The 13,600-nt window shown below is 48.7% G+C and overlaps 1 protein-coding gene across 11 annotated transcripts in view; it reads right to left on the bottom strand.

Moving 5' to 3' along the window:
• The window catches only part of LOC104009745 (lens epithelium-derived growth factor), an 88,842-nt gene that overhangs the window by 31,904 nt on the left and 43,338 nt on the right, over positions 1 to 13,600 (bottom strand). The window lies entirely within an intron of this gene.

Genomic DNA, 13,600 nt, shown 5'->3' with positions numbered 1-13,600 from the left:
TTGCTTCCTAAAATATTGCATAAAATATATTTCTAAACCACTAAAACATAAAAAAAACCAAAACCTAGTTTAGTAGAGTAAGGATGCATAAAAAGCCCAATAGTTTCTGGATAAAAATTCATAAATATTTGGGACAAAGCACTCTGTTTATAAGGGGGAAAGTAAACCTTAAATGATTGTTGCAATGGTCACTGCAAACAACTTGGAGCAATATGCTGCAGTCATTCAGGTTTTATAACTCAGCGGAAGAAACCCCACTGCTAAAATCCAGAAGAAGGATGTGAAAAGTTTTCTAGTGCTGACTGGAGTGAAAGGAAGCTACAAGCTTGAATGCGCACGCTGCTGATGGCATGGTCCTGCAGTCAACACAAACTTCCTTTTCTTTTTCCAGCACAAAAAGAATATTGGATTCCATCTGCTACACTTCCAAGGGCATTAAGTTTGGTACTGGTACCAGTGTCAGAACTACAGTAAAAAACTGTTTGGCTTACTATTCAGGAACGCCTGAATGGAATACAAATCAGATCCTGAATAACTGCAGTTCACAGCTTGGCATGTTGACTTGAGCTCAATTGGTGTGTGGGGGTGTTGGGGGGGGGGGACACAGTCCTCTCAAGGAGAGAAGCTGGCATCACTAACTGCTTCAGTCTTCCAAACTTCATCTACTGCTGAATGTGCATCAACACACTGAGATTCTAGTCTTATTCCAGGTCAATGAATTTTAAAATAAGACTTATGTCTAAAATTCTTTATATGGCTATTAATGTTGCTTTATTATTTTTCTAGAACATCAGGTGAAGAGAGAGAGCTTGAAAATCCAAAGGAATCTCTTTGAAAAGAAATGATGCCACTGGAGTATTTTTTTTTTTTTTTTTAATAAAAGTTATTAAGTTTTGCATTTGAAATCTACGGACCAAAAGTTTTAAAAATTTTATAAGCATAGTATTTTAATGTTAAATTTTGTGGAATAACAGCCCCTTTAATCTTCATTTGGAAAGTATTTAAATGCTTTGCTGATGGCTTTATCCAGTATTAATAAGCAATACACATCTCAAAATCACATTCGGAAAACAGGAGGCAGAGCTGTTGCATGTTTTAATCTGATTCCTGTATGTTTGTCCAGTTAATAGCAGGAAAGAGTGTAAATAGTTTTTCAACTGATTAATTGCTTCATTTTTATAAAACATACTCTCTTCCAGTCATACTGACCTGTTAGTGTGTAGTTTTTCAACACGTGTCAGGATGGCTTTTTACTGTGCTTTGTACGAGTTGGAAACATTGTTTTTATAGCGGTTAATGTTAAAGTTTAATTTCGTTCTTGTAAAGCATTGTACCAAGTGATGCTATGTACCAATTTATGCTGCGTGAATTCTCATAGTATGCTTTTGGTATTATAGATGTCATACTAGGAAAAAATCTGGTGTTTTCACTGAACCTGTTGATGATGCACATTGGTTAGAAAACAGTCTTGAATGCTTTTAAAAAAAAAAAAGAATCAACTTCTTTGTATGAGTTTAATTGTATAAATTAAGGCATTCATAAGGGCCATAACTGTTGGAACGTCTAAATCAAAGCTGTTAAGAACTTTTCCTTGGCATGAACTTGAGGGGTTTAGAACTTAGGTTTTCCAAAAAACAAAAACTTGTAAAGATTTCTGAAGGCAAAAAAGGAAGGAGACAGAGAAGTGCTACACTTGTAAAATCCCTCAGCCCTGCCCCCACTCTCGTGCAACACCCCCGCCTCCTTGCGCTCTCTCTCTTTCTCTCTGCCCCCATGGCCCCCCTCTCTGCCCCCTGTGCTCTCTGCCTTCCTCTGGTTGTCTTGGCCTTCTGAGCTGACATCACTCGAATAACTAGACTGATGTTGGAGGCCCACTGTTTGACCTTCGGTATGTTGCTATGTAGTTGTTAGGGTTGTAACTTTTGTTAGATGAAGCGCAACAAAGCGGGTGTTATAAAAAAACACATAACTGGCAGAAATGGCAGAAATAGCAGAACTAAACTTATACAAGAATATTTGCCTGGCGACTTGCTACACCAATCAACGAGCGACAGTTCAGAGCAGTCCAACAACAACTAAAGATGAAATAATCTGGAAGGTGCTCTCCACCTCATAAAACACATCCACCTCAGCCCGAAGGGGGGCATCGTGACTCTGCCTTTGGGGATGCCTGGGACCATGGCTCGTGGTGGCCAGAACAGACACCCTCAGCACCCTACTCCTCCCAACCTCTGACAACTGCTGCTCCTGTCAGCAAGGAAAGGGGAAGTAGAGATAGCCACTTTTCCTGTAACTTTGTAGTGTTCTTTGCATTAATAATCACTCTTTCACAGGGACAATAAATATCCACACTCCTTCACACGGAACCAATTATTGCATAGTAATCAATGCATGCATTTAGTCTGTCCAGACCTAAACAATGACATTACTAAAACTGCTGTCAGAAGTGGGATTCGAAGGAAGCTTTGGACTGTGAAAAGAGGATTGTACAGCTGTAGTGCATCCAACAAATGTCCACAATGCAGAGACCACCTACAGCTGCCAAATTCGTTTGCCCGAGTGTAATCTTGCAGATCTTGAGGGTGGGCGCTTGGGGGTAAGAGTCTGGCAGGAAGTGCGTTTAGTACTCCTACTTGAGGTAGGATAGCACAAACATCTTGAAACTTGTTCTAGCGTAAGAGCAAGGGAACCTGGGAAGTGACTCCTGAACCTCCAGTACCTGGATGGGATGAGGAATGGGTGCCTTTGGCTCAGTGCCTGGTTTGGATGCATCCTCCAGTGGCTTGGGAACTGAAACCCAAGCACACCAAGAGCCTGAAAGAACTGGCAACCCAACTGGGAAAAGGTTTTAATGCCTTGTACTGGGTCTGGCTGGGCTGGAGTTAATTTTCTTCATAGCAGCCCTTATGGTGCTGTGCTTTACATTTGTGACCAAAACAGTGTTGATAACACACCGATATTTTAGCTATTGCTTAACAGTGCTTGCACAGCATCGAGGCCTTCTCTGTTTTTCACACTGCCCACCCCCACCCCACCCCCCAGGGAGTGGGCAAGAGGTTGGGAAGAGACACAGCCGTGACAGCTGACCCAAATTGACCAAAGGGAAATTCCATGCTGTATAACGTCATGCTCAGCAATAAAAACGGGGGGGGGGACGACACCTTTCCAACGTAGCCATTGCTTGGGGCATCAGTCTACCCATGGGAAGTTGTATTGGGTTTGCGTGGCAAGGTTTTGGTAGCGGGGGGGGGGGGGGCGCTACAGGGGTGGCTAGAAGCTTCCCCTGTGTCCGATAGAGCCAATGCCAGCCGGCTCCAAGATGGACCCACTGCTGGCCAAGGTCAAGCCAATCAGCGATGGTGGTAGCGCCTCTGTGATAACATACTTAAGAAGGGGGGAAAAAAACCACCCAAGAACTGCGCAACTGCAGCCGGAGAGAGGAGTGAGAATATGTGAGAGGAACAGCCCTGCAGACACCAAGGTCAGTGAAGAAGGAGGGAGAGGAGGTGCTCCAGGCGCCGGAGCAGAGATTCCCCTGCAGCCCATGGTGAAGACCGTGGTGAGGCAGGCTGTCCCCCTGCAGCCCAATGAGGTTAACGGTGGAGCAGATATCCACCTGCAGCCCGTGGAGGACCCCACGCCGGAGCAGGTGGATGTGCCCAAAGGAGGCTGTGACCCCGTGGAGAGTCTGTGCTGGAGCAGGCTCCTGGCAAGACCTGTGAACCCGTGGAGAGAGAGGAGCCCACGCTGGAGCAGGTTTGCTGGCAGGACTTGTGACCCCGTGGGGGACCCATGCTGGAGCAGTCCGTTCCTGAAGGAATGCACCCCGTGGAAGGGACCCACGCTGGAGCAGTTCGTGAAGAACTGCAGCCTGTGGGAAGGACTCACGTTGGAGAAGTTCGTGGAGAGCTGCCTCCCGTGGGAGAGACCCCATGCTGGAGCAGGGGAAGAGTGTGAGGAGTCCTCCCCTGAGGAGGAAGGAGTGGCAGAGACAACGTGTGATGAACTGACTGTTTTGATTGGTAATAAATTAAGCTAATTTCCCCAAGTCATGTCTGTGTTGCCTGTGACGGTAATTGCTGAATGATCTCCCTGTCCTTATCTCGACCCACGAGCCTTGCGTTATATTTTCTCTCCCCTGTCCAGCTGAGGAGGGTAGTGATAGAGTGGCTTTGGTGGGCACCTGGCATCCAGCCAGGGTCAACCCACCACAGAAGTGGTAAGTGATTGCCTTTGCATCGTGTGTTTTTTTTTTCCTTTCTTTCCTTCATCTATTAAACTGTCTTTATCTCGACCGACAAGTTCTTTCTCAGTTTTGCTCTTCCAATTCTCTTCCCCATCTCTCAGAGGGGAGGGGGAGTTGAGTGAGCAGCTGGTGGGTGCTTTGCTGCTGGCTGGGGTCAACCCACCCCATGCTTACAAGGAAATGATGAAAAATGCACCACACTGATGTACGGGTGTGCCTTTGCATGCTGGTCTCTTTTAGAATGGAGTTGTAAAGGCCAGCTGCGGGTGTGAGAAGCAGAGCGCCGAGCAGCCGCTCTAGAGCGCAGTAATGGCTTACTTAGCTGGAGTTGCCCCCTTAGTCCAATCTAGGCAATGGAAAAGGAAGGGAACAGAATGATTAATGCAAACGTGGCGGGAGGGGGGGGGGGGGGGGAAATGACAGTGCCAGGGATCATGGTGGCCCATCCACCTCTGGGGGTACATTGGAAGAAGAGGAAGAAACTGAAAACATATTATCTTTGCATAGTGCTGATTTCTGAGACTGTACTGGGTCCGGCTGGGATGGAGTTAACTTTCCCCATAGCAGCCCTCATAGTGCTGTGCTTTGTATTTGTAGCTAGAAAGGGGTTGGGAGGGGACATAGCCAGGACAGATGACCCAAACTGACCAAAGGGATATTCCATGCCATATGATGTCATACATAGCAGTAGAAGCTAAGAGAAAGGAGGAGGGAGGGGGCATTTGTTATTGGGGCATTTGTTATTAAGGCATTTCTCTTCCGAAGCTTCCTGAGGCCCTACTTCCCAGGAAGTGGCTGGACATGGCCTGCTGATGGGAAATAGAGAATAAATCTTTTTTTTTTTTTGCTTTGTTTCTGGGCATGGCCTTTGCTTTCTTTCATTAAACCACCTTTATCTCGACTCACTAGTTTTTCATCGTTTTTTCTCCCTGTCTTGCTGAGGAGGGGGAGTGACAGAGCACCTTGGTGGGCACCTGGCGGCCAGCCAAGTTCAATCCACCACAGAGACCTAAGGGCTGATTTTAAGCGGGGAGTATACAAAAACCTCTTAAATGTTACCTTCCATCCTTTGAGGAAGCCTGTACTTCCGCCTTTTCTCTAACAGTGTTAAGTTTATCATGCATACTACCGTCTGTTGCATTAGAAGGAATATCAGAGTATCAGCTTTTGCCATCTGCGTGCCACTTAACTGAACGTGTATCACAACTGGACAGGGTAACATAAAGGAATTTGTTATTTGAGAAGAAAAGGCTTTTATACTCTTAATCATCCAGATTAATTGTTAGCTCTTATTAGTAAAGTAGAACGATGTTGAAAGCTTCCCAATTGTCTTTACTAAAACTCCTTTCCAATAACTTAAGACAGTTTTTAAAAAAGCATATGAGAGAAGAACGCCTGAAGCACAAGGAAGTGAGGCTCCTTTGACCAGATACCCTTAAAGGAACAGACACTCTCCTTCCACATACCCCTATAGACACACATTCGATACCTCAACTACCTGGTCTCTTAGAGGAAGAGTCAGTAGTAGGACTGCTACAGGCATCACCTCAGTCGGTGCCAGTGGCAACCCAAATGGTACACCGACAGCAATATCGGACCAAAAGGGATTTGCTCAGTCCCATATACAGTCTTATCAAAGAGCTTGAAAGTCAAGGGGTGGTTACTTGAACCCATTCATCCTTCAACAGCGCCATCTGGCCGGCATGAAAACCCAACAGGGAGATCAACCATAGACTACTGAGGTTTGAAAGAAGTAATGCCACCCTTGAGTGCAGCATATCTAGCAGATATATTGAGTGCAGCATATCTAGCAGATATGCTAGAACTACAGTATGAACCCGAAGCGAAGAATGCTGCCTGGAATGAGACCATTGACAATAGTTAACGTGTTTTTTCTCAATTCCCCTGACACCTGAGTGTAAATGACAGTTTGCCTATACTGGGAAAGGCGTATAATACACCTGGAACTGTCTGCCGCAAGGATGGAAGCATAGCCCCATGTGGTAGGTTGACCTTGGCTGGCTGCCAGATGCCCACTCAGCCACTCTCTCGCTACCTCTCCTCAACAGAACTGGGGGGGAAAACAAGATGAAAAAGCTTGTGGGTTGAGACAAAGACACTTACTAATCACTGCCACGGGCAAAACAGACTCAACTTGGGGAAAATGAATTTAATTTATTGACAATTAAAATAGATTTGGATGGTGAGAAACAAACACAAAAATTAAAACAACACCTTCCCTCCCGCTCCCCCCCTCTTCTCCCAGGCTCAACTTCACTCCTTCATTCCCAGCTCCTCTACCTCCCCTTCCCTCCCCTCCCCTCCCCCTCCCCCCCTCCCCCCCCCCCCGAGCAGCGCAGGGAGGATGGGGAACGGGAGGTTCATAGAATCATAGAATCATTAAGGTTGGAAAAGACCCTTAAGATCATCGAGTCTAACCGTTAACCTATCACTGCCAAGTCCACCACTAAACCATGTCCTCGAGCACCACGTCTACCCTTCTTATAAATACCTCCAGGGATGGAGACTCAACCACTTCCCTGGGCAGCCTGTTCCAATGCCTGACCACCCTTTCGGTGAAGAAGTTTTTCCTAATATCCAACCTAAACTTCCCCTGGCACAGCTTGAGGCCGTAAACAGCCGTAAACATTCATTGCAGTAAACGTTCATAGCAGTTCCTCTCTGCCACGCCTCCCTCCTCACACTTTTCCCCTGCTCCAGCATGGGTCCTCTCCACGGGCTGCAGACCTTCAGGAAAAAAATCTGCTCCAACATGGATTCTCCGTGGGCCACAGTTCCTGCCAGGAGAACCTGAACCTGCATGGGCTCCTCCATGGGCTGCAGTTCCTGTGAGGAAAACCTGTTCCAGCGTGGGCACTCCACGGGCCGCAGTTCCTTCAGGAAATATCCACCTGCTCTGGCGTGGTCCTCTCCATGTGCTGCAGGGATATATCTGCTCCACTGTGGTCTCTTCCACAGGCTGCAGGGGAATATCTTCTCTGGTGCCCGGAGCACCTCCTCCCCCTCTTTCTTCACTGACCTTGGTATTTGCAGTGTTGTTTCTCACACTTTTTTTTCCCTCACTCCTCTCACAATGCCATGTGGTGTTTTACCCTTTCTTACGTGTTTTCACAGAGGCGCCACCAGCTTCACTGATTGGCTCAGCTTTGGCCTGCAGTGGGTCTGTTGCCAAGCTGACTGGAACTGGCTGTGTCTGGCACAGGGCAGCCCCTTGCCTCTCCTCACAGAGACCACCCCTGTAGCCCCCCCCAAAACCTTGCCATGTAAACCCAATACACCCCACCATCTGTCACGGACTTATACAAAAGGTTTTGAAAGAGGGCAACGCCCCAGATCACTTACAGTACATTGATGACATCATAGTATGGGGAAACACCACCCAAGAGGGGTATAGCAAAGACAAACAGATCACTGAAATTTTACTAAATGCAGGATTTGCGATCAAGAGGAATAAGGACCTGCACCAAGAAATACATTTTCTGGGTGTCAAACGGCAAGATAGGTGCCATCTCATTCCTATTGACATGATTGACAAGATTGTGGCAATGGCACCACCAACCAAAAAAAAGGAAACACAAATGTTTCTTGGAATGGTAGTATTTTGGCAAATGCACATCTGCAGATACAGTCAGCTTGTGAACCCACTGTACCAAGTCACCAGAAAAGAGAACTCATTTGAGTGGGGAACCGAGCAACGACAAGCCTTTGACCAGGTAAAACAAGAAGCAGCACATGCGGTTGCCCTGGGGCCCATCAGAACCAGTCCAAATGTCCAAAACGTACTATACACATCAGCAGGGGACAAAACAAGCCAGTGAAGTTTATGGCAGAAAGCACTAGGAGAGACCAGAGGAAGACCCTTTGGATTCTGGAGCCAAGGCTACCAAGCTGCTGACAAAAACTATATCCCGACGGAAAAAGAAATGTTAGCCGCCTATGAGGGAATGTGGGCAGCATCTGAAGCGGTGGGGACAGAATCACAACTGCTGCTGGCACCTCAGCTACCAGTATTTCACTGGATGCTGAAAGGAGAAATGCCCTCAACTCATCATGTGGCAAGTGCTACCTGGAGTAAACGGACAGCCCTGATTACCCAGTGGGCTCAGAGACGTCCAGGCCTGATAGAAGAGCTGACGGAATGGCCTGAAAAATCGTGATTTTGGGGTCTCACCCAGGGTGTTACCACATGCTCAAGAAGCCTCAGGATATGACAAGCTATCTGAAGAAGAGTGCCAATATGCCCTGTTCACTGACAGCTCTTGACAAATTATTGGCAATCAGAGAAGATAGAAACCTGCCATTTGGAATCCTGTCCAACAGGTGATAAAAACGGATGAAGGTGAAGGACAATTGAGTCAGTTCGCTGAAGTCCAAGCCATAAGAATGGCCATCGATGTAGCATTACAGAGGAATAGCCTAGGTTATACCTGTATACTGACTCCTGGATGGTGACCAACGCCCTCTGGGACTAGTTCACACAGCGGAAACAGAGGAAGTGGCAGAGACAAGGAAAACCTATTTGGATGGCTAACTTGAGGGAAAACATCGCACAGGATTTGGAAAAACTTCACGTGCCAGTGTGACAAGTTGATGCGTGTACTGGGTCTGGCTGGGATGGAGTTAATTTTCTTCATAGCAGCCCCTATGGTGCTGCGCTTTACATTTGTGACCAGAACAGTGTTGATAACACATTGATGTTTTAGTTATTGCTGAACAGTGCTTACACGGTGTCAAGGCCTTCTCTGTTTCTCACTCTGGCTCCCGCACGGAGTAGGCGGGGGGTGGACAAGAGGCTGGGAGGGGACACAGCCAGGACAGCTGACCTGAATTGACCAAAGAGTTATTCCATACCATATAACGACATGCTCAGCAATAAAAGGCAGGGGGCGGGGGGAAGGGGGGAGGAAGTCTTTCTAAAGTAGCCATTGCTTGGGAACTGGCTGGGCATCAGTCTGCTGGTGGTGAGTGATTGCTTTTGCATCACCTTTTTTTTTTTTTTTTTAACTTTCTCCCCCTGGCCCTTATTAAACTATCTTCTTCTCGACCCACAAGTTTTCTCACTTTGGCCCTTCCAATTATCTCCCCCATCTTTTCTTGGGGGGGGTGGGGGGGGTGGGGGAAGTGAGCAAGCAACTGGGTAGGGGCTTACCTGCCAGCTGGGGTCAACCCACCACAGTCCTTTTTGGCACCCAACGTGGGGCTTGAGGGGTTTGAGATAACAACAGATTTGACCACAGCATGCTAGATGGAATTTACATTTGTTATACCTGTTTAGCCATTGCTTGACAAGTTGTTACTGTCGCTGGTCATGATGTTGACTTAATTGTTCTCGACACTGGTTTATTTGTTCCCTTAGCTGCTCCATGGCATACTTCCTCTCTTGCCGTACATCAAATTTGAGGGCTTGTTAAAGGCTGGTTTTGGCTTCTGCAGTTTTCTGTGCTGTTTATCACTTTGTTGTGTTTTGCCTGGCAGAGTTATGATAAAAGCACTGGCCTTGAGCCTAATCAGGTATTTAGGCCCTGCATTGCTGCTGTCCCAGTACTTTGGGAACCATCTGGTGGAGAGAATTAACAATTACACCTTTTTCCTCTTTGCCGAGAGCCAATTTGTGGAGGAAACAAAAAATGGCACCTTCCCCTTCTTCTCCTGTGGGGTAGATGTTTTCTGCCTTGTTACAATGGCTCTTCAGTTTCTTGAACATCCTTGGGTAATCAGAATGCTCATATTGGCGCGTGTCAATGTCGTGGTTTAACCCCGGCCGGCAACTAAGCACCACACAGCCGCTCGCTCGCTCCCCCTCCAGTGAGATGGGGAGAGAATCGGAAGGGTAAAAGTAAGAAAACTTGTGAGTTGAGATAAAGACAGTTTAATAGGTAAAGCAAAAGCCACGCGCGCAAGCAAAGCAAAACAAGGCATTCATTCACTCGTTCCCATCGGCAGGCAGGTGTTTAGGGCCAGCTCCAGGAAAGCAGGGCTCCATCACGTGTAATGGTTACTTGGGAAGACAAACACCATCACTCCAAACATCCCCCTCTTCCTTCTTCTTCCCCACAGCTTTTATTGCTGAGCATGATGTCATATGGTATGGAATAACCCTTTGGTCAGTTGGGGTCAGCTGTCCCGGCTGTGTCCCCTCCCAACTTCTTGTGCACCCCCCAGCCTACTCACTGGTGGGGTGGTGTAAGTGTGGTGGGTTGACCCTGGCTGAATGCCAGGTGCCCACCAAAGCCATTCTATCACTCCCCTCCTCAGCTGGACAGGGGAGAGAAAATATAACGAAAGCCTCGTGGGTCGAGATAAGGACAGGGAGATCACTCACCAATTACCGTCAGGGGCAAAACAGACATGAATTGGGGAAATTCATTTAATTTATTGCAAATAAAATCAGAGTAGGGTAATGAGAAATAAAAACTAAATCTTAAAACACCTTCTCGCCACCCCTCCCTTCTTCCCAGGCTCAACTTCACTCCCGAATTCTCTACCTCCCCCCCCCCCCCCCCCCCGAGCGGCACAGGGGGACGGGGAACGGGGGTTGCAGTCAGTTCATCACACGTTGTCTCTGCCACTCCTTCCTCCTCAGGGGGAGGACTCCTCACACTCTTCCCCTGCTCCAGCATGGGGTCTCTCCCACGGGAGGCAGCTCTCCACGAACTTCTCCAACGTGAGCCCTTCCCACAGGCTGCAGTTCTTCACGAACTGCTCCAGCGTGGGTCCCTTCCACGGGGTGCATTCCTTCAGGAACGGACTGCTCCAGCATGGGTCCCCCACGGGGTCACAAGTCCTGCCAGCAAACCTGCTCCAGCGTGGGCTCCTCTCTCTCCACGGGTTCACAGGTCTTGCCAGGAGCCTGCTCCAGCACAGACTCTCCACGGGGTCACAGCCTCCTTTGGGCACATCCACCTGCTCCGGCGTGGGGTCCTCCACGGGCTGCAGGTGGATATCTGCTCCACCGTTAACCTCATTGGGCTGCAGGGGGACAGCCTGCCTCACCACGGTCTTCACCACGGGCTGCAGGGGAATCTCTGCTCCGGCGCCTGGAGCACCTCCTCTCCCTCCTTCTTCACTGACCTTGGTGTCTGCAGGGCTGTTCCTCTCACATATTCCCTCCTCTCTTCTGACTGCTTCTGGTGTTGTGCAGGTTTGGGGTTTTTTCCCCCTTCTTAAATATGTTATCGCAGAGACGCTACCACCGTCGCTGATTGGCTCGGCCTTGGCCAGCGGCGGGTCCATCTTGGAGCCGGCTGGCGTTCGCTCTATCGGACACAGGGGAAGCTTCTAGCAGCTTCTCACAGAAGCCACCCCTGTAGCGCCCCCGCTACCAAAACCTTGCCGCGCAAACCCAATACATTAAGAAGCAGAAAAGGCCTTGATGCTGTGTAAGCACTGCTCAGCAGTAACTAAAACATCCCTGTATTATCAAGACTGTTTTCAGCACAAATCCAAAGCATAACCCCATACAAGCTACTATGAAGAAAATTAACTCTATGCCAGCCAAAATTAGTACAGTCAAGAATCTGTTTCCAGCTTTTCTGGAAAAAGCAAAGTTAACCAACTATTTAGGAATATCACACAGGGATGTGCCCCGGTGCAGTCTGATCATGGGTGGCAAGGTGCGTGGGAGAATATGGGCAGGTAGCTAGAGCGGTTTTCAGCTCCGATGGTCTGGGACTTCACTCCCGAACAAGTGCGGAATCCTGATGAAGTAACAGAACACTTGAAAAAAGGATGCCCTGGCTATGCCAAAGAGGCACAACTTCTCGCACTGTGCTGGGGCCTGGCCTATGCCTACTGAGCCACTGTTCAGCACCCTCAAGGGGGCAAAGAGGGTCTCTGGATCTGAAGACATACAAACGGACACTGTGGCTAAACCAGAGACCCAACCCTCAACTGTCGCTCCCATAGTCAAGAAGGAACAATGGAAAGGGAAGTCAACTCGGTTAGCGAGGGAGAAAGAAGCTTCTCCTAAGAGGGAGCAGGAGAGGAAAAATCAGAAGAGGCAGCCTGTTCTGCAGCAGAGCAGTCACAAGAACAGGAGGGGGAAGAGACAGAAATCATAAACGAGTCAGAAACCACCCGGTCCCTATCCCTGAGTGAGCTGTGAGATATGCAGAAAGATTTCGGCCGTCATCCAGGCGAGCAAATTATCACCTGGTTGCTCCGATGATGGGATACTGGGGCCAACAGTCAGGAATTAGAGGGCAAGGAAGCCCAGCAGCTGGGATCCTTCACTAGGGACCAGAGTATCGACAAAGGAATCGGAAGAGGGGCAACAATCCACAGCCTCTGGAGGCAGCTCCTGTTGAGCGTGAAGGCAAGGTATCCCCTCAAGGAAGATCTTGTAAACTACCGAGGCAAGTGGACCACCACTGAGGGAAGTATCCAGTACCTGAGGGAATAAGCAGCAGTGGAGGTGATATGCCAATACCCTGGTGATAATGGATTGGACAGACATTGAGGCACCAACTGTGGCTAGACTGGCCTGCCTTTCTCTTCTCAAGGAAAAGGGTACTGTGGGCGCACGCCTCACGCCACTCTGTGGTTCTATCTGCGCGACCACAGGGAGGACATGAGGAAGTGGGACAGTGCACCTACCTCGAACCTAGAAGATCAGGTGAGTGGCTTGCAAGGGAAAGGGTCCATCCAGGAAGATTACTGCTCCGGTTGCTGTTGAGCAATTCCCCAGGCAGAGTAGAAGGGCTGATCCTCCTTCTGATCCTAATGAAGGGACTTCTGGTTTGCAGTTACAGGAGTCAGGTAATGAATACTTGACCAGGAATAGAAGGGCCCTGCCTCTGGCCAGGTGGAGGAAAGGGACAATCGGGTTTATTGACCTGTATGGATTTGATGGCCTGGCACGTCGGACCCACGGGAGTATAAGGCTCTGGTGGACACCAGTGCACAGCGTGCCCTAATGCCATCAGGGTACAAGGGGGCAGAACCCAACTGGATTTCTGGAGTGACAGGGGGATCCCAACAGTTGTCTGCATTGGAGGCTGGGGTGAGCCTAACAGGGTACAAGTGGCAGAAGCATCCTACTGTGACCGGCCTGGAGTCTCCGTGCATCCTTGGCATAGGCTACCTCAGGAGTGGGTACTTCAAAGACCCAAAAGGGTACCAGTGCGCCTTTGGTGTAGCTGCCGTGGGTACAGAGAAGATTAAACAGGTGTCTACCTTTCACGGCCTCTTGGAGGATCTCTCCGTTGTGGGCTTGCTGTGGGTCGAAGAACAGCAGGTGTCGATTGCTACCATGACGGCGCACCGGCAGCAATATCGCACCAACCAAGACTCCCTGGTTCCCATCCATGGGGTTTTTTGCCATCGACTGGAGAA

The sequence above is a fragment of the Nipponia nippon genome, unplaced genomic scaffold (genome assembly GCF_047370975.1).
Source record: "Nipponia nippon isolate SJK-2023a ecotype South Korea unplaced genomic scaffold, ASM4737097v1 scaffold_34, whole genome shotgun sequence".
Classification (NCBI taxonomy): Eukaryota; Metazoa; Chordata; class Aves; order Pelecaniformes; family Threskiornithidae; genus Nipponia; species Nipponia nippon.
This window is presented reverse-complemented; position numbering and strand designations above follow the sequence as displayed.